General features: G+C 41.1%; 1 pseudogene across 1 annotated transcript; it reads right to left on the minus strand.

Moving 5' to 3' along the window:
* Positions 1-529: 529 nt before the first annotated feature.
* On the minus strand, positions 530-22,553 carry LOC114271423 (sodium/calcium exchanger NCL-like; annotated as a pseudogene). The gene is made up of 6 exons (XR_014336407.1): positions 21,887-22,553; positions 21,199-21,380; positions 8,142-8,287; positions 7,762-8,038; positions 7,367-7,680; positions 530-1,030 (listed from the first exon to the last, which is right to left on the minus strand). The product of XR_014336407.1 is annotated as a sodium/calcium exchanger NCL-like (transcript).
* Positions 22,554-23,122: the final 569 nt, after the last annotated feature.

A 23,122-nucleotide genomic window follows, 5' to 3' on the forward strand; every position in this document is an offset into this window, starting at 1 on the left:
AGAGCTCTATAAAGAAAAATAAAATAAAATAAAAAAACCAAGAATTTGGCTTAAGAAATTCAATTTACCTTTTTTTTTTTTTTTTTTTGTTTCCTCTCAATCACACATGTTGTGTTTAGCTCAAGGGTTTGATGAGGGATTTAGAAAGGGGAGGGTGGGATTGTAGAGGAAATGTAAATGAAACATAATTATATTTCACACACCTTTCATACTTTTTTTATTTCCCTTTTCAAATTCCTACACAAATTCATGAACAAAATACAGCATTAAGAAATCAAGTCATGGTTCATAAGCTGTTAACATAAGTCAATTCATAATCAAAATATCCAATTAAAATTCAACATAGACACAAATAACAAACAGACTACAATATCAAGCTTGTACACGAAATGATCCACAAGATGGAATGCAACATCATCATGGCTTTCTATATATTTCGAAAATAATAAAGATTGAGAGCTCTAATTCTGGAGTTCTAGTGATGTGGGAAGGAGTGAGGCCCACACGTGATGTGATGTGTGTGCCTATGTTTTTATTTGTTTTTTTTCCTTCTCTTATCACATCACTAGAGCTCTCTTTAGAGTTCCAAAATTAGAACTCTCTATCATTGTTGATCCCGAAAAATAGCCATGCCATAGTTCTAGACATTTCAAAGTCACTAATGTGATAAATACTCAAATTTACACACTAACAAAAAAAAAAAACATTCAATAACTTAAAAAGGTAAGAAACAGCGATTGATTAGTCAATCGCCAGAAAGTACCAACCTCTATGAATCTCTCTATGACCAGCCAAGAACATTGTCAAGAACATACACGAGTGCCAGGGAGAACGGATAGAGGAAGAACGCCACTAAAGCTGTCCAAAGAGGGAAGGTGGTTCGGAAGCTAGCAAATGCACCCATCATAAGGCAAACGACTAGAATAACCAAAACTTCCACTGAGAAGTCCCACATCAATCCTCGGACATAAACCAAAGCTAAGAAAACTGACAAGCAAAAGACGTTTTTCATGGTTACTGCACCATATAACTGCAACAGAAAAAACTCAGAGGTCAGGGTATTCAACAACTTCAATTAAATTTATAAAAACTAATACATTTTTATCTATATCTATCATTCACTTCCAATAAATCATCTAATTTAAACTCTTAAATCAAAACAATAAACAATTAAGATGTATTTATACAATTGTTTCAATCTAAAACAAATACTAAATATATGGAGTTCTCAATTGTTTTCGAAGAGTCACACGACTTCTACCTAGTTTTGATGGAGCTTGAAGGCAGTTTTTCTCAATTTCAATATCTTAATTCAACAAAAGCCACATTTACTTTGTTAATACTATACCTATAATATGTTATAAGTTAATACTATATTAATCTGTATAGATCTACAGCTGCTAATAGTAGATAGTATATTTAATAGATTATATTACATATCTATATAGATAGTTGTTGCTAGCCTAGCACAGATAGACGCCTTCTTTTCCTTTTGCTTTCAGCTATCTTTCGGTGGCCTTTCATTTGTATATTTCCTTTGTTCATCATTTTGTCTTGTAAAACATCTCCTATATAATGGAGGTTCCATTTGGTTGCAATATACATCAAAAAACATAGAGCTAATATTTGCTCTCTCAATTTCTTATATGGTATCAGAGCACAGGTTTTCTGCCTAGCCTCTTCTTCCAACATATTTTTTCTGCAGATTGCATTTCATCTGTATCCCTTTTTCGTCGATCTCTGAAATACAGTTTTCACCACACCAGAGCCTTCGTCACCTCCGGACGATTCCAACGCCACCAATTTCAGCCCAATCAGACGTTACATACGCTCTCACGCGCCACTTCTGTGAACGGCGCGTCGCCTGCCTCCGCCTTCCGCCTCACACGCGCTCCACGCGTCCTCCACACTGTCCCGTGCTAACATGCACCGCGCACTACCCTGCTAACGTGCGCCGCGTGTTTCTGACGTCAGCACACGTCAGCCCTCTCTGCTACCGTGCACTGCCTGGCCTGCTTTGCTAACGTGCGCCGCGCCCTTTCTTGCTAACGTGCGCCGCGCCCTTTGCCTCTCATTTCTGTGCCTCTGTGGTCATATTTTGGGTCGTTTCACTCCTTTTCCCACTAATTTCGGCCTTCTGAATTCACTGGTAACCTCGGTTTTTTCAGATTCTACCTCCATTGTGCTATTTTTCTCTCATGGATCGCCCGGATTCCTCTAATCACCCTATTTTCGTTATTCTTGACGGGACTAATTATGTCCTTTGGGCACAAGCCATGTCTGGCTTCCTCAAAGGCAAGAAACTTTGGCGTATCATTACTGGGGATGTGTGCAAACCAGTCCCAGCAACCACGGAATCCGCTGCCACGAACTCCGCTACCAAATATATCGACCGACTAGAAGATTGGGATAGTAAAAACTATCAGATCATCACCTGGCTTCGCAATACTTCTATTACATCCATCAGCCTTCAGTTTGGTAGGTTCCAACTTGAGTCTGCTTCCTCTCCAGCCAAGGCCATCTGGGATTTTTTGCAAGAACGCTATCAGACTACCGGTCTTGCTCACCAATATCAGCTTCTGAGTCATCTTCACCGTATGCGCCAAGAAACACTGAGACCATTAATGATTTCCTCTCCCAAATGTATTATGTTTGGGATCAACTCGCTCTTTCTGAGCCTCCATGGCCTCATACTAAGGATGCTGCCTTGTTTACTACCTACCGTGACCAACAGCGCTTGGTTCAGTTTCTCATGGCTCTCACTCCTCATTTTGAGCCCGTCCGCGCATCTCTCCTACATCGCACTCCTTTACCCACTCTTGAGCAAGCCGTTTCTGAACTCCTGTCCGAGGAAACCAGGTTTGGTACTCTCCATCCACACCCTGTGGACTCTGTTCTTGCTACTCCCCAGATTCGGAGTTCTCCTTCACCACAGCGGTCCACTACCTACAACTATTGTCACAACCGCAATCTTCCATCGACTCATCTTCTGGTTCATTGTCCCGTTCGTCTTTGTCGATTTTGCAACAAGACTGGCCCCGGTCATCTCCAACAAGATTGCTTCCGCAATCCTACCCATGCCTCTCGCCATGGTCCTTCCACCGGGAATTTTTCCCGCAGCAACTCTCACCGTTCTGGGACTCCATTTAAAAACATGCCTGTTCCACGCACTGCTGCTGCCGCCTCTGAAGATTCACCTTCTTCTGTCCCTGTAGATCCTTCCACTCCGGTCTTCTCTCATACCGATGTTGAAGCCATGTTTCAACATTTTTGGCAGTATTCCGGTACTCCTCCATCTACTGCTTTGTCTACCACCGCAGGTAACACTTCCTGGTACTTTGACTCCGTTTGTTGTAATCACATGACCTTTGATCCTACTATTTTTACTCCTCTCTCTTCGACTCCTCATGTTCCTTCTATCCATACTGCTGATGGGTCTCTTCTGTCTGTAAGTCATGTTGGGTCTGTTTCCACCTCTCACTTATCTTTATCCCATGTATATCTTATGCCTGCTCTCACTTTAAATCTTATCTCCATTAGTCAATTATGTGAGCATGGTCTAACTGTTACCTTTTCCCATACTGGTTGTTTGGTGCAGGACCCTCGGACCAGGCAAACTCTTGGGATAGGCCGTAAGCAAGGACGTCTCTACAAACTTATCCATCTTCATGTTCCGGATTCCTCTCAAATCACTGCTCCTACCACTGCTACCACTGTTCCTCCTTTATCTCATTTTCAGCTTTGGCACTATCGTTTGGGCCATCTTTCTGTTGGTCGTTTGAAGTCTTTAATTTCTAGTGGTCATTTGGGTACTGTAAGTTCTGATGCTTTCAATTGTGTGTCCTGTCAACTTGCAAAACAACCTGCTTTATCGTTTAATAAAAGTGATTCTGTTTCTCTTGCGCCCTTTGATCTCATTCATTCTGATATTTGGGGACCCTCTCCTACTCCTACTATGGGAGGCGCACGTTATTTTGTTGTTTTTATAGATGATTTTTCTCGTTTTACATGGTTGTTTCTTATGAAAAATCGCTCTGAACTCAAACAACTTTATTACAATTTTGCTGCAATGGTTAAAACCCAATTTTCTAAAACTATCAAGATTTTTCGCTCCGACAATGCCATGGAATATAAAGATTTTGACTTTCTTTCCTTCCTTAGGAGTCATGGTACTCAACCTCATCGTTCCTGTCCAGGTACGTCGCAACAAAATGGCCGTGCTGAACGCAAACATCGGCATCTACTTGACACTACTCGAGCCCTCCTTCTCTCTTCATCTTGTCCAGAAAATTTTTGGGGTGAAGCCGCTCTCACTGCTGCTTACACTATCAATTGTATCCCTGCACCGGTCATTCATAATCACACTCCATATGAGCGTTTACATGGCACCCGTCCCCCTTACGACACCCTTAGGGCTTTTGGCTCTGCCTGTTTTGTTCTTCTCCAACCTCATGAACGTACCAAACTTGAACCTCGTTCTCGCCTTTGTTGCTTCTTGGGGTATGGTATTGAACATAAAGGGTATCGCTGTTGGGATCCTCTCTCCCAGCGTCTCCGTATCTCTCGTCATGTGGTCTTTTGGGAACACACAATGTTTTCCTCCCTCTCTCAATTCCGTTTATCCGTTCCCTCACCCTCTCTGTGTTTTACTAACCCTTCTGCAGATCTGTTTTCTGATGAGCTTCCTCCACTGCCCATGCCTGACTCTCTTGAGACTGCCTTGCCTACTGGTCTTTCTCAAGCACCTGCCAGCTCTGATGGTCCTGATCTTGCTCCCTCGGACTCCTCACCCCCTGTTGAGTCTCTTCCTCTGGCTCCTCCTCCTCCTGCTCGACCACACCGGGTAATCCAACCTTCTACTCGTCTTCGTGACTTTATTGTTGGTTCTACTGCTTTTTCTACTTATGAACCCACCTCCTATCAGGAGGCCCGCTCTAATCCTCTTTGGCAGCAAGCTATGACTGATGAATTACATGCTTTAGACAAAACTCACACTTGGGACATTGTTGATCTTCCTCCTGGCAAGACTGCCATTGGCTGTAAATGGGTATACAAAATCAAAATCTGTTCTGATGGCTCTATTGAGCACTATAAAGCTCGCCTTGTTGCTAAAGGCTTCAATCAAGAATATGGTATTGACTATGAGGAGACCTTTGCTCCTGTTGCTCGTCTTACCTCTGTTCGCAGCCTCATTGCAGTTGCTACTACCCGACACTGGGATCTTTATCAAATGGATGTGAAAAATGCCTTTCTTAATGGTGTTCTTCTTGAGGAGGTCTACATGCAACCTCCCCCTGGGTCTACTTATCCACCTCATAAAGTCTGCAAACTTCAACGTGCTTTATATGGTCTCAAACAAGCTCCCCGCGCTTGGTTTGCCAAGTTCAGCTCTACTATTCATGACTCTGGTTTCACCTCCAGCTCTTATGATACTGCACTTTTTATCCGCAAAACTGCTCAAGGGACCACCTCGCTTCTTCTTTATGTGGATGATATGATTATCACCGGTGATGATGTCAATGGTATTCTTCATCTTAAACAATTTCTTAGCCATCATTTCGAGATGAAAGACCTTGGTCCTCTCAGCTATTTCTTGGGTCTTGAAATCTTCCATGATTCCACGGGTTCTTTTCTCTCTCAGGCTAAGTACACATCTGATCTTCTCACCCGTGCTGGTCTTACCGATTGCAAGACTGCCTCAACTCCCCTGGAGCCTTAGAGTCGCCTTACACCTCTTGATGGCACTCTTCTCTCTGATGCTACTCTATATCGTCAGCTGGTTGGCAGTCTTGTCTATCTCACTGTTACTCGTCCTGATATTGCCTATGCCGTCCATATTGTCAGCCAGTTTATGTCGGCTCCTCGTACCACACATTATGCTGCATTAATCCGTATCATTCGCTATCTCAAAGGCACCATGTTTCATGGTCTTCATTATTCCGCCCGCTCCTCTCTCCAGCTTCGTGCTTTCTCTGATGCTGATTGGGCTGGCGATCCTACTGACCGCCGCTCTACTACTGGGTTTTGCTTTTTTCTGGGTGATTCTCTTATTTCTTGGCGCAGTAAGAAACAATCTCTTACTGCTCGTTCTAGTACCGAAGCCGAATATCGTGCCCTTGCTGATACTACTCAGGAGCTTCTCTGGCTTCGTTGGCTTCTTGCTGACATCGGTGTTACTCCCTCTGGCGCTACTGCCCTCTTTTGTGACAATCACAGTGCTCTTCAAATTGCTCACAATGATGTTTTTCATGATCGCACCAAGCACATTGAGATTGACTGCCATTTTATTCGGCAACACGTTACTCATGGTACTGTCCATCTCCATCCGATCTCTTCTGTTGATCAACCTGCTGATATCTTCACCAAAGCTCATTCTCCTGGCCGCTTCGTTGACCTTGTCTCCAAACTCAAGTTGGTTGATGTTTGTCCTCCTTAAGTTTGAGGGGGGATGTTAATACTATACCTATAATATGTTATAAGTTAATACTATATTAATCTGTATAGATCTACAGCTGCTAATAGTAGATAGTATATTTAATAGATTATATTAAATATCTGTATAGATAGTTGTTGCTAGCCTAGCACAGATAGACGCCTTCTTTTCCTTTTGCTTTCAGCTATCTTTCGGTGGCCTTTCATTTGTATATTTCCTTTGTTCATCATTTTGTCTTGTAAAACATCTCCTATATAATGGAGGTTCCATTTGGTTACAATATACATCAAAAAACATAGAGCTAATATTTGTTCTCTCAATCTCTCTCAATTTCTTATATACTTAAATTAGCTATCTTTGGGTACTATCTTTTTCTTTTTCTTTTATATAAAAGTAGCTTTTTTGGTTTTCATACAAGGGTACACTATTACGACTTTATCAAAAAATAACTAAGAAAATGAAGCGTATAGACTCGGTGCAATTTGAATGTGTCCCACACCGCCCAACTTCAAATTTATTTCATCTACTTCAATTTCTAGACACTTTTTCTAGATACGTAAGTGTTTCTGAATCAGAAACACGTTTTCTGAATTAAAAGAGATTGCGAGTATGTTGTGGGACAATCACTCACAACATACTCGCAATCACTACGTATCTAGAAAAACACTACGTACCCACCCACAACATACTCGCAATCATTTTTTCTAGACACGTAGTGTTTCTGATGGGGCTATTACATCCAGAATTAAAAGAGATTGTGAGTATGTTGTGGGTGGGTGTGCAAAGTTTGAAGTGGGTATATAAACTTGGGTGTTCAAATTCTAAGCAGTATGCTATATATACACAAATAAAAACAGAGTATTCAATTGAATTCCCTTCCCCTAATGTACTGCTGCCGCTGATGGAATACAAATAAAAAAAGGGAAAACAAACCTGGGAAAATGTTAATGAGGCTGATCTTGTCCTTTTCCGGCTAGCAAAGATAATACCGATACTGCCTCACTCGAGCTGGTAGCCAAAGGCAGCGCAATAAATGAGATAAAGAAAGATGGAATGCTTGTAGCATCGGAGAAATTATCAACAGCATCTACCAAAGGATCAGCAAATACAGCTGCGATGACAGTCCCCACCACCAACATTAACACTGCTTTAAGAGAGGTCCACTTGGGATTTTCAACACCCTCTAAGACTTCGTCACTTTGATCCACATTTTGATCCCTCAAAAGATAGTGTTCTCTCTTTGTTTGCTGTAAATGCATGAACATTAATGATATCATAATCTGAGCGCAGTACTAAAAGCTAAAGAAATTCAACATGGCACGAGATACCTTGTGGAAGTCATCAAGATATTTCAACGAGGCAGGACCAGCCTCACGAGAAGAAGCTCCAGCCTGCTCCACCTCGTCAAGCCATTTTGAGATTCCATTGATGAACTCGTGCAAATCAATTTTATAATCATTCGAAGTATCAAAATCATTCATCACTTTCTTCACAGCATCATCCTCATTCAAGCTAATCTCATCAAGCCGCATTCCTACAATCAAAGCTTTCAATTCAGGTTCTGAAATAAATCCATCTTTATCCCCATCAATTGTGCGAAATAGCCTGCCAAAAATCCATTTAATAGTCAAGAAATATGCGAGTCCAAGTCCAAAATTTGTGAGTCTGCAATCAGAATCTTCAGTGGGAAGTATAAAAGAAAACCAACTTTGCAACAATTTCAGTATTAAGCTCGCCATTGTCCTTGATGAACCTTCCCAGTGCACGCATCTTTAGATATTTCAGAAACCCTTATATTATATGCTTATGCTTCACATAAGCAAGTCTTCTCCTCTGGATCCATGGCTGAAAAACCTATATATAGAGAAGGAAAGTTAAAGCACAGATAGGAAAATCCCTAACAATTCAATTAACAGGGAAGAAATTTAACCAGCTAACTACAAGAAAGAATGGAACCCACTATTCAACATGACAAATAAGAGTTCACCATACCTTGGCGATTAAAGTTCAGGTGATAGGTGAGATAATATTGCCTCTAATAACAAGGTTTCCACTCTTTCGAAAGAGTAAAGCAGGGAAATTAAAACACCAAATGTAATCTATACACTTTCTGATGACTTAATTAACAAGAGATTTTGCTCGCAACCAAGACAAGGGAGAGGCAAAAAACAAGGCATTAGCATTACCCAACATTACATTTTCTTGATGAAGTATGGAAGGCAGCGTTACATGTGATGTGACTCTTCAATTCTCCTTGTTGGATTCACGTTATGACAAGGGTAAGGGTTATGACGCACGGGTACTCTAAAAATAGTGCCGTACGAGTATCGGGTACTTACCGGGTGCGGGTATGCGTACCGGGTACGGCAAAAGAGGGTCCTGTACGTTTGGTTCATTCGGATATGACACGTGTACGCCATGGGTACGGCGTGGGTACGGTAGGGCCTTTTTTTTTTTTTCTACCCTTGCAAATTAGCAATTATTATTATTATTTTTTATTTTTTTTGGTACCTTTGCAGATCAGTAATTTTGATGTTTCTCTGTTGTCCTGTCTGTCTGTATAAATTGTATAAGCATATCAACAAATGATTTTGATGTTTTTAAAAAGCAATTTGAACCAAAAAAAATAACAAGGCCTATAAAGGGTAGTTCTGTGCATGACTATGCATTATGCTTTTGCTTCAGATCCTCCTAGAATTTATTTATAAAATCTTTAATCATAACGAACTTTTAAAGTTTATGCACAAAACATCAAAAATTGATACTGTATTAGTTGATTAGTAGTGGTTGGGAATGATGCAATTTTATGTATTATGCAAATTGCAATTGACAACCTGCCCCAATTGAGTATTTTTTTACCTTTACTGTTGGCAATTAACTTTAAATCTTTCTTTGGTCTCCTGTTATTTCTTTGGTCTCACCCTATAAAAATAGCAAATTGATGAGCAAAAAGAAAGATTTTAAAAATAAATTATGATCACAAATTCACAGTGCATAACATGTCAAAGTGAGAGATTTCACAAATATTATTTTTAACGCTGTAATGGTTTTAAATTATAGAAAAATGAGTAGTTCTTTTTTTAGTTTTGATATTTAATTTTAATTTGTAGGTTAGATCCTTTAATCATAATTATATTTTAAAAAAAATAAAAAAAATATCGACGTACCGCAGCCGTACCCGTATCGTACTTTTTTTGAGTTTTGCCGAATCGGCGTACCCGCACTTGTACCCGTACCATATTCGTACCCGTACCCGTGCTTCCTTGGGTAAGGGTATGATATATGTATTCATTGTTGTTAGGAAAAATATATGATTCCCCACAAGTAAATCAATCAATGGGAATATACACTAATGCGGAAAAATTAAATCAAAAACAACACAAGAATTTTTACGTGGTTCCCTCAATGTGAGGTACGTTCACGGGATTAAAATCCGATTCCACTATCAACCAAATAAGTTTCTAAACGATTACAAACGAGACACGAATGGTCTCACAAACCACCCTTAGGTGAATTCCAAATAATCACAAATAAACAAGAGAAAAGATCTCACCAAATAGATGAACCAAAGTCTTCGAAACCAGAGCTGTAGAAGATCCAAAATAACGAACCAAACTAGTCACACAATGACTGCCGAAAATAAACCCATAGAATTAAATTCCACCAAGCATTGAATTCACCAATTGAATTGCCTAGCCAGCACAATTCTCTCACAGAAGAATATATATATTATGAAATTGATAGCCAAGCACTATCCCCCAAGAAGAATTCACTACTGCCGTTGCACCTTGATCTCTCTGAACAAAACAAAGATAATATATATATTATTAAATCTTGGGCTTGTTTTATAAAAACTTTAATTGTTATCAATTGAATTGGTATACCAAGTAGCTGCTACACCCGACAGGGTTCTTCCATACAGAGAGAGTTTCTGTGGCTTAGTCAGACCCATCGGCTTCAGGACATCTAAGAAAAGTCGGATATGTACCATTGGATCTCCAGACCCGTCGAAACGGTCGATATATGGCATTTTGAATATGTCTGGGAGCCGGATGGAAGCCTCGGTGTGCCCATCCTCAATGCCAGGAATGGAGTTAAGGCCCTGTGCCTTTTTGAATTGCTTCTCAAGGTTTGCAATTTTCACTGCGGTCAGATCGGGGTCATTAGCATCAAGGGGATAACACCTCTCATTAGGCTGCACCAGGGGTCTAAAAACTTGAGCTTGAGCCAACCCTTCTCGAGGATCTGCATCCTGCAAATCTTCAACTGGCGGAATTGGGTCAAAGTTCGGCTGGGGTCCCAAAGCTGGATGTGAGGCAGATGCCCCAGATGGGCGCTGCGTTTTAATACTGGTCTCAGCCTGCATGGCAGTTCCCTGACTTAGCGCTGCTGTCACGGCCGCAAACTCTTCCGAACCTTGTGCCATCACAGTCTGCTGAGTCTGAACAACGGTGATGTGACTGGCGACTGACGGATTAGACGAACAGATGAGCCCTGACCGGCTTTTCTTTACCTTGCCTCAGCGAAAGAACACTGGTCGCCCTTGAATTGAATTTCTGACCTAACAAAGTCTATCAGCACAAGTTCGATGAACCTCGGGGGATATCGGAGCCTTCTGAAGCGATAGTTCCAAGACTACCCCTAGCAAAAGAGAAAACAGACAGCATCTCAGCCTGATTCCATCTGAATAGATACGAGCATAGTTGAATAAGTGTGCCCTCTACTAAATTCTGCCCAAAATTCGGCCTCAAAATCTGAGTCTGATACCCACAGGTAAAGCTGACTCCCAAATACTGATAATAATGCCCGCAGGCCTGATGCCCAAACTCGCAAACTGGTGCCCGCAGGCCTGACGCCCAAACTCATACACTGATACATGCATTCCTGTAGAGACGCACTCTAAAGCACATAACAGATAAGTGAGAGCCAAAACACCCCTATAAAGGGGTAGGGTTTCCCTGTCCTATTTTGTCAGGAGCTAGGGTTTTACTACGCACACAGCGGTTTCAAACAACCTATAAACGGGTAAGCAACCTATCCTAATTTGGAATGGTCACTATGGATTCGAATATGCACTAGGTCGAATGGTCAAAGAGGGTGCCTCGGTAAAACCGGGGTTTGTGTTCCCATACTGGCAGAGCCCACAACCGGTCAGCCTTATGGTCATGCCTTGACAAGACAAGCCTCCGGCAAACCGTTCAGGAATAGCAGATGGCAAACACGGTGTCCTAGGCGCACCAATGCAAATGCAATGCAAAGAAACACACAAGTGTAGTCAAAAACAGGTATCAAGAGTTCGAGTCAAGTTCTCTAAATCCCCAGCAGAGTCGCCAGAAACTGTAGACGTCCCCGAACGCCCCGGGAGGAACGAGCTCCCGTTCTGTTCATTTTGGGGTCACTACAGCTCAGGACTCTCAAATTTGTCACGGTTCTAAGTCTGAACCAAAGAGTCCAAATCCGGCAAATCGTTTTGAGAAACAAACAGATTTTTGAAAGAAGTGCCAAACATGGACTGCTTTGCCAGATACAGAGTCGCCACCTAAATATTTTATTTTGGGAAATTTAGGAAACCCTGACTCGGTGCCAAAGGCCACGTGTCCGTCATCACCAAAGTTGCCTCGGCTCGGGAACTTGGGTACGATTGGGGAAGGTCACTTCGTGAGCACCCCCGCTCGCCCGATCAAAGATCGGCCTCTACTAACCATGATATCAATTTTTGAAAACTTTGTGTGTTCTTAAACCAATTATTAGCCTAGGTTACTATGTGATGCACACAGCATATAAGCATAGACTGGGTCGCCCGAATTGGAACAAAACATTTCATGTTTGTTTATTTGAAAGTGGTTTGATGGTGCTACCCGCAAGTAGGCTAAGACGTGGATTTGCCACCCTCGGGTGGGCTTAGAAAACATGATTTTGCCACTATCTAGTGGGCTTAAAACACACATTTGATGAATTATTCCAATTCAAATAACCCAACCTTCACCCACAAGCATTCAGGCAGTTATATCACCTAAGCAAATAGCCTCATGGTAAGCATGCTATTCATGGCAGTCACTCACACGCATGCAAGGATGCTAAAGCATAAAACTTACCGAGTACTCCAAGCCAAAACAGAAACTACATTAGAAATCATGCATGATCCTAACTATACAGAAATGCCTAATGCAACACATGCAAAATGCAACTATAGCAGGCTCGGCTATTCTAAACATGGCACATGAAATGCTATAACTAATCATGTATTCAACTTGGAATTGAAATACAAATGCAGTTAGTCTGATGCGCCGAGCCCGGTGGGTGCAAAACAGATGAATGATGCAAACATGCTATCATACTGTATGCTAATTGAAATATGCCCTAATCTAACCATCATAAGCAGGTAAATAAAAGGGAGAAAGACGTGGGGTTGGAAGACATACATCACACTCACGCACACTTATTACAGTTGTGCCCTCGCGCAGAGGGTCCGAATAAATAATACAGTCCGAATATTACAGTCCAAATGTTACAGAATCCTAATTAATTAACAAATTAACTAAGAAAATAAATAAAACTGGCATGCAAGCCAGGGACTGCCTTGCTTCTGATGGATGATGCATGTCCGGGTTGTCTTCCGCGGAAATCCACCGGAATGCCCCAATTAGCCTCTGTTTACACCTGTTCTTAAAATGCGTGCCAAGCCCCAAAAAGTTGCTGATTCTTCGTTTTGCTGCAACAGAGAGCAAGAAAGGGGCATAGCAGTGTATTTGCACAGAAATATGCATGTCTCGATCCTCGTGCCACCAATCACGCATACCGAGGCATGATGGCCGAGGAGTCGAAATGCACAACTCAATATAGGATGAATGCGCATGAAACTACAGCTAAAACCTAACTCCCTCATGGATAATCCGGAGTGTCGGTGACTGGGGAATTGAGACACATTCCGTCACTCGGAGTACGAAATGCACCTCGTTTCCCGTGCCCAGGCTAACTCCTATTCCGGACACGATGCAATATGCATGATATGCATGAAATGCGACTAAGATATAATCCTAACATACACAATGCTATGGAAATGAAATGCCTCGAAATGCGTGCACACGGGCACGCAAATCGAGAAAATGACAGAATGCACTGAAAATGAGACACCTTGAAATGCGTGCGCACGGGCACGCAAACCGAGGCGATGGCGGAATGCAATGAAAATGAGGTGCCTCGAAATACGTGCACACAGGCACGCAAACCGAGGCAATGGCAGAATGCAATGAAAATGAGGTGCCTCGAAATGCGTGCACACGGGCACGCAAACCGAGGCGATAACAGAATGCAATGAAAATGAGATGCCTCGAAATGCGTGCACACGGGCATGCAAACCGAGGCAATAACAGAATGTAATGAAAATGAGGTGCCTCGAAATGCGTGCACACGGGCACACAAACCGAGGCAATGATAGAATGCTATGAAAATGAGACGCCTTGAAATGCGTGCGCACGGGCACGCAAACCGAGGCGATGACGGAATGCAATGAAATGACATGAAAACATGATATGGGCTTATGCCAACATGAATGAGCCTCAGCCACACTCACATAGGATGCCGACGAATAAAAATGGGATGCCTCGAAATGCGTGCACACGGGCATGCAAACCGAGGCGGTGGCAAAATGCGATGCAATGTCATGGAAACATGATATGGGCTTATACCAACATGAGTGAGCCTCAGCCACACTCACATAGGATGCCGGCGGATAAAAATGGGTGCCTCGTAATGCGTGCACACGGGCACGCAAACCGAGGCGGTGGCAAAATGCGATGCAATGACATGGAATGGATAGCAATCATTCTAATGGAATTTCAGCACTAAAATATGGGGGAAAACAGTCCCGAAATGAGGCGAAACGACATGAAATGCATGGAATTGTCCCGAAATGCGAATTTAGGCGCCCGAAATGGCCTATAGCTATGCCAAACATGCACAACATGGACATGCAATGCAAAGACAGAAGCTAGACAGTCCCAAAAAAGGCACTTTCACAGTTATAAACATGGCCAAACAGCAAGCATAGGTATGGCAAAAATGGCATGCAAGAATAGGGGCCAAGAGAGGGGTAATGAAGCAAGTGATATAAGCAAAACCCAAACTGAAAAATTTCCTTCTACAACATTGAAGAGGGACTAAAAATATGAATATTTACAGTATATGGCAAACCTCAAATCAGTATACAAACATGATAGAAATGTGATGCAAAATGAGGCTCAAAAATGGCTATAACATGAAGTATGCAAAATAATCACCAAACAGCCAAAGTTCCTTAATAAAACATGTAGAATGGGCCAAAATAAGCACTTTTTCAGAACTGTAAAATGGCCAAAAACAAAAGCATGGTAGGCTAACTAAACATGCAAGAATGGGGAATAAAAGAGGGATATAACATGAAGTGACCTATGGAGGTCCCAAACCATGAAAGGACCTAAATTAAACATGAAGAATAGACCAAAATAAGAACTTTTTCAGAACTGTAAAATGGCCAAAAACAAAAGCATGGTAGGCTGCCATTGCATGCAAGAATGGGGAAGAAAAGAGGAGCATAAAGGTAGGTACAACATGGAAGTCCCAAATGGTGTTGAGCCCTTCTTCAATGTTGAAGAGGGGCTCAAAATAAGCCTAATATCAGTTTACAACATGCTCAAAAACAGATTACTCATGGGTCGAAAATAGCATGCAAGATTATGACATATAAGATGATCAATGAAGCAAGTGCATCATGGAGGGCTCAAACAGGGTTGAGCCCTTAATGAAAAGTGAAGATGAGCTCAAAAGAGGGCCCTTTTCAGTTAGGGCCGGAGCTTGAAACAAAAGCATAGGGGGCTTACCAATGGATCAAGAAAAAGGGTCAAAGTGAAGAAAAGCTACTCACCCTTGAAGACTAAGACTTTTGTTGCTTCTTGGACCAATTTGCAGCTTCTTTAGCCTTTGAGAAGCCCTCCTTGTTGCTGGAAATGAAGTGGTGATGGTAGAGCTTGGAGGTGATGAAGAAAACAAGGTGTAGGACTTAAGGTTTTTTAGGAAAATGAGAAGGATGGAGGGAGATATGGATCTTGAGGCTTGAAGAACAAATTTTCTAACCCTCAAAACAAACAATGGCAGCTGGTTATATGGACCAAAAGGAGGGTGTAAAGGTGGGGGAAAAGGAGGCAAGCTTTCCCCCACAAAATATCCCCCGGATTGGGATATTTTCTGGGGGAAACAGCTGCACAGCTATAAAGTGCAAGTTGAGAGGAAGCAGGCCGGCCTTTTACTTTTTCTGCAGGTGGCCGGCCAGCCACCCCCCCCCTAGCCGGCCAGCTAGGGGTCAAAAGGGTCAAGTATAATTAGTGGCCGGCCACCACATATTGGTGGCCTCCCAGGTCTCCTCTTCACAACCCCGTGGTTCGAATTTGGAAATTCTAAAACAGGAGAGAGAACAAGCCAATTTTAGGAGGGGTTCAAAAGGGTCAAAAGGAATTAATGACCGGCCATAAACTTTTAGGGTCCTCCCATGTGTGTACATCACAAATATGTGGTTTAAAGTTCAAGAAAATGGCCCCAAGGTGTTCAACATTGGCCCGGAAGTGCGAAAAACGGGCGTCGGAGGGCGCCGGAGGAGTAAAAAGCTGGTTGTTGAAACAATTGCTAGCCTCCCACCCTTCCATGACCTTCCTAGTGATGAAACAGAGGTACCTGCCAAAAATGAACGAAAACCGATGCAAAACGAATGTTCGGGGGCCAAAACACACAGTTTGGGGCCCCGGAAACTGCCCGTTAAACACCGAAAGTGGCGTTCGGCCACGAAGTGGGTTTCTCAGACCCCAGTGTCCCTCAAAAGGGAGAAAATAAGATGTATGCCAAAAAAAACAGAACAAACGGAGATGGTTAGGCGGTCCCGAACCGAGGCACACGGCCTGACGGCCCCGAAAATCGGAAACCGGGCTCCGAAATGGGAAAAATGGCCTACGGCCACCAAATGTAGCCCACGGGCATTGAGAGATAGTCTACGGGACCTCTCCCTTCCCTCAGGAAAAGAAACAGAGAAAACCGAGTCTGGTTCGCAAATCGAGACAAGGCACAGAAGAGGGTTCGGAAATCCGGAGGCGGGGCTCGCAGCCAAGACTCTGAAACTTCCGAACGAGCACATTATGCAATATCACCAAGTGCTCAACTGGTGACATCTGAGTCTTAAGGTCGGTCAAAAATGGGGTGTCTACAGGCGTACATCAAAGAACCAACTGCTGAAGCATAAGGAACTTTCAACATCTCTTCCTTGCCTTTCTTACTTGTAGGACATTAATTCAAACTAAGCTTGAAGTAACCTGCAAGTGGACAACCAACCGGCTTTACTTTATTCATGATGAACCTCTCAAGAACTTTCTTAATGTAGCTTTCTTGAGACAACCAAATTAGCCTCTCTTTGCGATTACGAACAATTTTTATACCAAGTATTTGCTTTGCCGGTCCCAAATCTTTCATAGCAAAAGACTTGCTCAACTCCAATTTCAACCTGTTTATCACGGTAGAATCTTGACCCACAATTAACATGTCATCAACATAAAGCAAAAGAATAATAAATTTACCATTCGGAAAATTTTTCACAAACACACAATGGTCCAAAGTGGTTTTAGAAAAACCATTATTCATCATGAAAGAGTCAATTTTTTTGTACCATTGCCGCAGGGCTTGCTTGAGGCCATACAAACTTTTCTTCAATTTGCAAACAAATTTCTCTTTCCCTTTTTCCACAAAACCTTCTGGTTGCTCCATGTAAATTTCTTCTTCAAGATCACCATGAAGAAATGCAGTCTTCGCATCAAGTTGCTCAACAACAAGGTTCATACTTGCAGCCATGCCAAGTACAACCCGAATAGAAGACATCTTCACAACCAGCGAGAAAATATCATCAAAGTCAATACCTTTCTTTTACCCAAAGCCTTTCACAACAAGACGTGCTTTATACCTCAGATTCTTGCCATCATTCTTCAATTTGAAAACCCACTTATTTTTCAGAATTTTCCTCCCCTTAGGCAACTTCACTAAGTCATAAATGTGGTTTTCAAGAAAGGAATTCATCTCCTTGTCCATGGTCTTTTTCCAATCACCTTTCTTTGCATGCTCAATTGCTTCTTGGTAGTTTTCAGGCTCCCCTTGATCGGAAATCAACACAAATTCATTGGGAGGATACTTTTTTGAAGGTTATCGGTCCCTTGTAGATTTCCACAACTCAAGTTGTGGTGGCGGTTCTTAAGTTGGATGCTCTTCCTCAATTTCTGGCTCAACTTCATTAGGATTAGCATCATCCTCTACATCTTCAATAAGTGGCTGCATATCTCTCCCATTTTCATCATCAACTGAAGATGAAGGAGATGGATCTATGTCAATGAGATTACTAGTTTTTTGCTCTGGTTGATTTCCTTTGCCAAAGTCTTCAATTGTTTGGTCTTCAAGAAACACAATATCACGGCTTCGAATAGCTTTCTTGTCGACCGGATCCCACAATCTATAACCAAACTCATCACGTCCATAGCCAAAAAAAAATACATTGTCTTGACTTACTATCAAGTTTGGACCTCTCATCCTTTTGAATGTGAACAAAAGCTCGGCAACCAAACACTCTCAAGTGCTCATAAGACACATCTTTACCAGACCAAACTTTTTCTGGAATATCACCATTCAAAGGATAGGAAGGAGACAAATTGATCACATCAACCGCTGTCTTCATTGCCTCACCCCAAAAAGATCTTGACAATTTAGCTTGTGAAAGTAAACATCTTATTCTTTCCACAATGGTGCGGTTCTTCCTCTCAGCAACCCCATTTTGTTGAGGAGTCTTTTTAACCGTCTTTTGGTGCCGAATACCTTGGCTGCGATAATACTCATCAAATGACCCAATGCATTCACCACCATTGTCTGATTGGATGCACTTTAATTTCTGTAATGTTTCTCTTTCAACCATAGCCTGAAAATGCTTAAATACTTCTAGAACTTGATCTTTAGTTTTTAGTAAAAAAGCCCAAACTTTTCTTGAATAATCATCAATGAAAGTAACAAAATAAAGTGCACCACTATATATTCTAACTTTTAAAGGACCACAAACATCTGAATGAATCAACTCCAAATATTTTCTTTTCTAGAAGCAACATTTTTCTGAAAAGAAACTCTATGTTGTTTGTCCGCCAAACAATGAACACAAGTTTTAAGGTGTGTACCTTTCAAACCGGGTAGAAGCTCTTTCTTGAACAAAACTTGCAGCCCCTTTTTACTCATGTGCCCAAGCCACTTGTGCCACAATTCGGTAGAAGTATCATCTTCAAGTGCATTGACAACACCTTTACAAATTTTTCCTTGCATCGAATAAAGTGTATGAGTCTTCTTGCACTTAGCCACAACCAAAGAACCCTTTGTGAGCTTCCATATTCCATCACCAAATTTGTTGTTGAAGCCTTCATCATCTAGCTTCCCAGTAGAGATCAAATTGAGGCGAATGTTGGGAATATGCCTCACATCTTTAAGCAACAACTTGCAGCCTAAATTTGTTTCCAAGCAAACATCACCCATGCCGATAATCTTGGACAAACCTTCATTACCCATTCGAACAGAACCATAATCTCCTTTGGTGTAGGTAGTGATGAAATCAACTCGAGAAGTCACATGAAAAGAAGAACCGGAATCAATCACCCAATTGCTCTCTTGGCCCACAAAATCGATACAATCATCTTCACAAACGACCATGAGATCATCAGTAGTAACTGCCGTTGTATCTTCTTGCTTCTTATCCACACTTTTGTCACACCTTTTCTCCTTGTTCTTGAGCTTTCGGCATTCCCGCTTCATGTGCCCTTTCTCATGGCAATAGTAGCACTCAATGTCTTTCTTTGAAAACGAACCATCTCTTGATTTGTCGCGGCTTTGATCACGACCATGAGGAGTCTTACTCCTCCCCCTTGTTTTGCTTCGGCCACTCACAACAAATGCTTCCGAATGAGAGGAACCCGTTGATTTTCTTCTAGTTTCTTCATTCAACAAGCTACTAGTGACTTGGTCTATTGTGACAACTCCATCGGGTACCGAATTACTAACTATCACAACCAAAGTCTCCCAACTTTCGGGCAAAGAACTAAGTAGCATCAAAGCCTGCAACTCATCATCAAAAATAATTTTCATAGAAGCAAGTTGGTTAACAATACTCTTTATTTCATTCAAATGTTCCGGAATAGGGATGCCCTCTTTATATTTTAAATTAACCAACTTACAAAACAGAAAAGTTTTATTTGTGGCTGATTTTCTATCATAAAGGCTCTCTAATTTTTTCCATAAATCATGTGCCGAAGTTTCAGTAGCAACATGATGAAACACACTGTCATCAATCCATTGACGAATAATACCAACGGCTTTTCGATTAAGCCTATTCCATTCATCATCTTTCATACCCTCGGGTTTGCCTCTATCACCGTCAATGGGTCCATACAAATGTTTACAAAATAATAAGTCCTCCATTTTAGTTTTCCAAGTTACCCAATTGCTTCCATTGAAGCTAGACATACGACCCACATTCCCCTCCATTGATTTACACAAATAAATAAACTCCAATAAACCGTAAGCTCTGATACCAGTTGTTAGGGAAAATATATGATTCCCCACAACTAAATCAATCAATGGGAATATAAACTAATGCGGAAAAATTAAATCAAAAGCAACACAAGAATTTTTACGTGGTTCCCTCAATGTGAGGTACGTCCACGGGATCGAAATCCGATTCCACTATCAACCAAATAAGTTTTCAAACGATTACAAACGAGACACGAATGGTCTCACAAAATCACCCTCAGGTGAATTCCAAATAATCACAAATAAACAAGAGGAAAGACCTCACCAAATAGATGAACCAAAGTCTTCGAAACCAGAGTTGTAGAAGATCCAAAATAGCGAGCCAAATTAGTCACACAATGACTGCCGAAAATAAACCCATAGAATTAAATTCCACCAAGCATTGAATTCACCAATTGAATTGCCTAGCCAGCACAATTCTCTCACAGAAGAATATATATATTATGAAATTGATAACCAAGCACTATCCCCCACGAAGAATTCACTGCTGCCGCTGCACCTTGATTTCTCCGAACAAAACAAAGACAATATATATATTATTAAATCTTGGGCTTGTTTTATAAAAACTTTAATTGTTATCAAATTGAATTGGATTTTCACAAATTAGATATAATATATATAAAATATATTATGTCCAAACCAAACCAAATTAAAATTCTTTTAACAAACTAATTGGGTCTCAAGCTTCAATAAGGAGATATACCCCAACATTCATCACCCTATGCAAATTAGGTACTTAGATCCTCTAAATTTTAAACAATGTTTGGAGAAGAAAAAACTTCAATTTCATAGTAAAGAAATAAGGAAATGGCTTCTCCTCAACTGGACTAGTTCACACCCGATACTCATTTCCGGGTCCATGTAACAGCTATAACATGTTTACATTATCTAGTGCTGTTGTATATACTTGTATTGTTCAAATTTGTTCATGATATATGTACACAATAAAGTTAAACATACTTGCAATATTTATGTTTCAAAACCTTTTTAGACATGAGTTGAACAATTAAATGCCGTAACCTAACTTTTTTGTATCCATGTATTGTGTCAATTTATTCACAAGAAAATAAATAAATGAACAAAAATATTGAGCATACTGCATAGGGCAGAAAGATCAATGCTGCATAGAAAATATATTTTACCTGATAAAGACAATATGAAATCAGCATACACACAGAGACAATAAGTGCAATCAAGACTGCCAAGTGTCTTCCTGAAGTTGAATTCATAACTTGTGGTATCTGGACAACAAGAAATGGTATTACAGATATAGCCATGATCCTTGCAGCATAGCAAGTCCAGATGTCAGTAGTGACACTAGAACCTGCAAAGATGAGAGTAACTTAGGTGGATTATGTAATCCACCAATAATCATTGGTCAAACATTCTATACTTAAATATTTTCAAACTGGGATGGCAACAATCCAAGAAAATAAACAAGTCAATGAGGCATATGAAGTTAAACATGCATTTGATTATCAGTGATACTCTTATCACAATAGAAAGTACTATGATTATGGCATCCAACTGTAAACTGCCACCTAAATAAAATCAAAATAAAAAAAAAATAGCTAGAAGCAGAACAATTTATTTATTTTTAGGATAAGTGGAAAACAAGTATGATGATGATATCAAAAAAATCAGAATTTATGTATTCATGTGCCATAACTTCACTTTAGGCATGCCAACATCACCCATATGTTTTTGGCTACCGAGAGAGAGAGAGAGAGAGAAGCAATTCAAAGTCAGAAATAATAGTTTTTCTTCAAACAATACATGATTTTCATGCATAGGAAAAGAAAAAATGATTAAGAAAGTCCATGGACATACCAGTTAAGCTAAATTTCTTTGTATCTTTTCCATCTATTGCAATTGAATCGTACAGGTCACACTTGTCGACAATAATGCAGGTTCCCCATATTATAGTTAAGATCACGACTGTAGACCCAGCTAGCAAGCCCATTCCAACTGAGACCTGACTTTGAGCTGTTTCTGTAGTTCCAGAAAGTCCAGATACTGTAGAAAAACAACGGATTAGAATGGAAGCATTATAGAGACCAATCACAAAGCATATAATCTATATTCGATTTAATCAAAGAAACTTTGAAGCAGAAAAGTCACAATTTGTTGGAACAATCAGTCTTGAATTCTTCAGTTGGTGGTCTTCAGGTCTTCAAAACTTGGCGATGATCTTGTCTACCAAAAGTTGTGCAGGGGGTTACAACAAATTCGCCTCCAAGATACAATGAAGCCTGATCTAAAGATCAAGTCTACTAACGTCTGCACTAATGACAGTAGATAATAACACTCTTGATATAATCAAGAAAACCAAGATACTGATAATCAAGTTTGCAGAATTTGATTACCAGTAGGATAAACAGAAACTTGCTGAAGAAACTCTTGATTGAAAACTCTAAATCAAGAGGGAGGAAGGGAGAGAGAGAGAGAATTACAGAAATGCTTTCTGAATTTTGGATGGATTGAATCACTAATTTCACAGCCTATTTATAGGCCTTGATGCATCTGATCGAATGGTCATGTCCCTTGATCGCATCTGAACAGATCTGGCCGTTGGATCGACGGTCTATGGTGCAGATCATTCTCACACCGAATAGATTTCTTGATTGGTCATACTTGATCATGATCGGGTGCCATCTTATCTATACGATCGCGCGCATCTCCAATCAACGACTATGATCAAACAGCTCTAGATTGGACACGCAACCGTTCGATCGGTTGGTTGACTCATTGCCAACGGACGCCACATCACTGTCACATGGAGCTGACTGTTTTCTATGTCACCAATGCCACGTTGGATCCACATCATCGCTCCAACCTGTCCGATGTAAATAGGAAAGCGCCCTCATGGCGCCTTGCATTTATGCGTCCATGATAAGTGCAAAGTGCGCCATCAAACGCCACACAGCCCACTGCCCACACCACGCGCGTGCGACTGTGCGTCTGCTTGTGCGGATGGTGCAAAGCACCATCCTTGCGGTGTGAGTGCATGTACACTAGCAATCATCCCACAATTCCATATTCAAAGGAATATTCCATGTAGCACTT

Source organism: Camellia sinensis, chromosome 7, assembly GCF_055761805.1.
Source record: "Camellia sinensis isolate YWXY chromosome 7, ASM5576180v1, whole genome shotgun sequence".
NCBI classification, from domain to species: domain Eukaryota; kingdom Viridiplantae; phylum Streptophyta; class Magnoliopsida; order Ericales; family Theaceae; genus Camellia; species Camellia sinensis.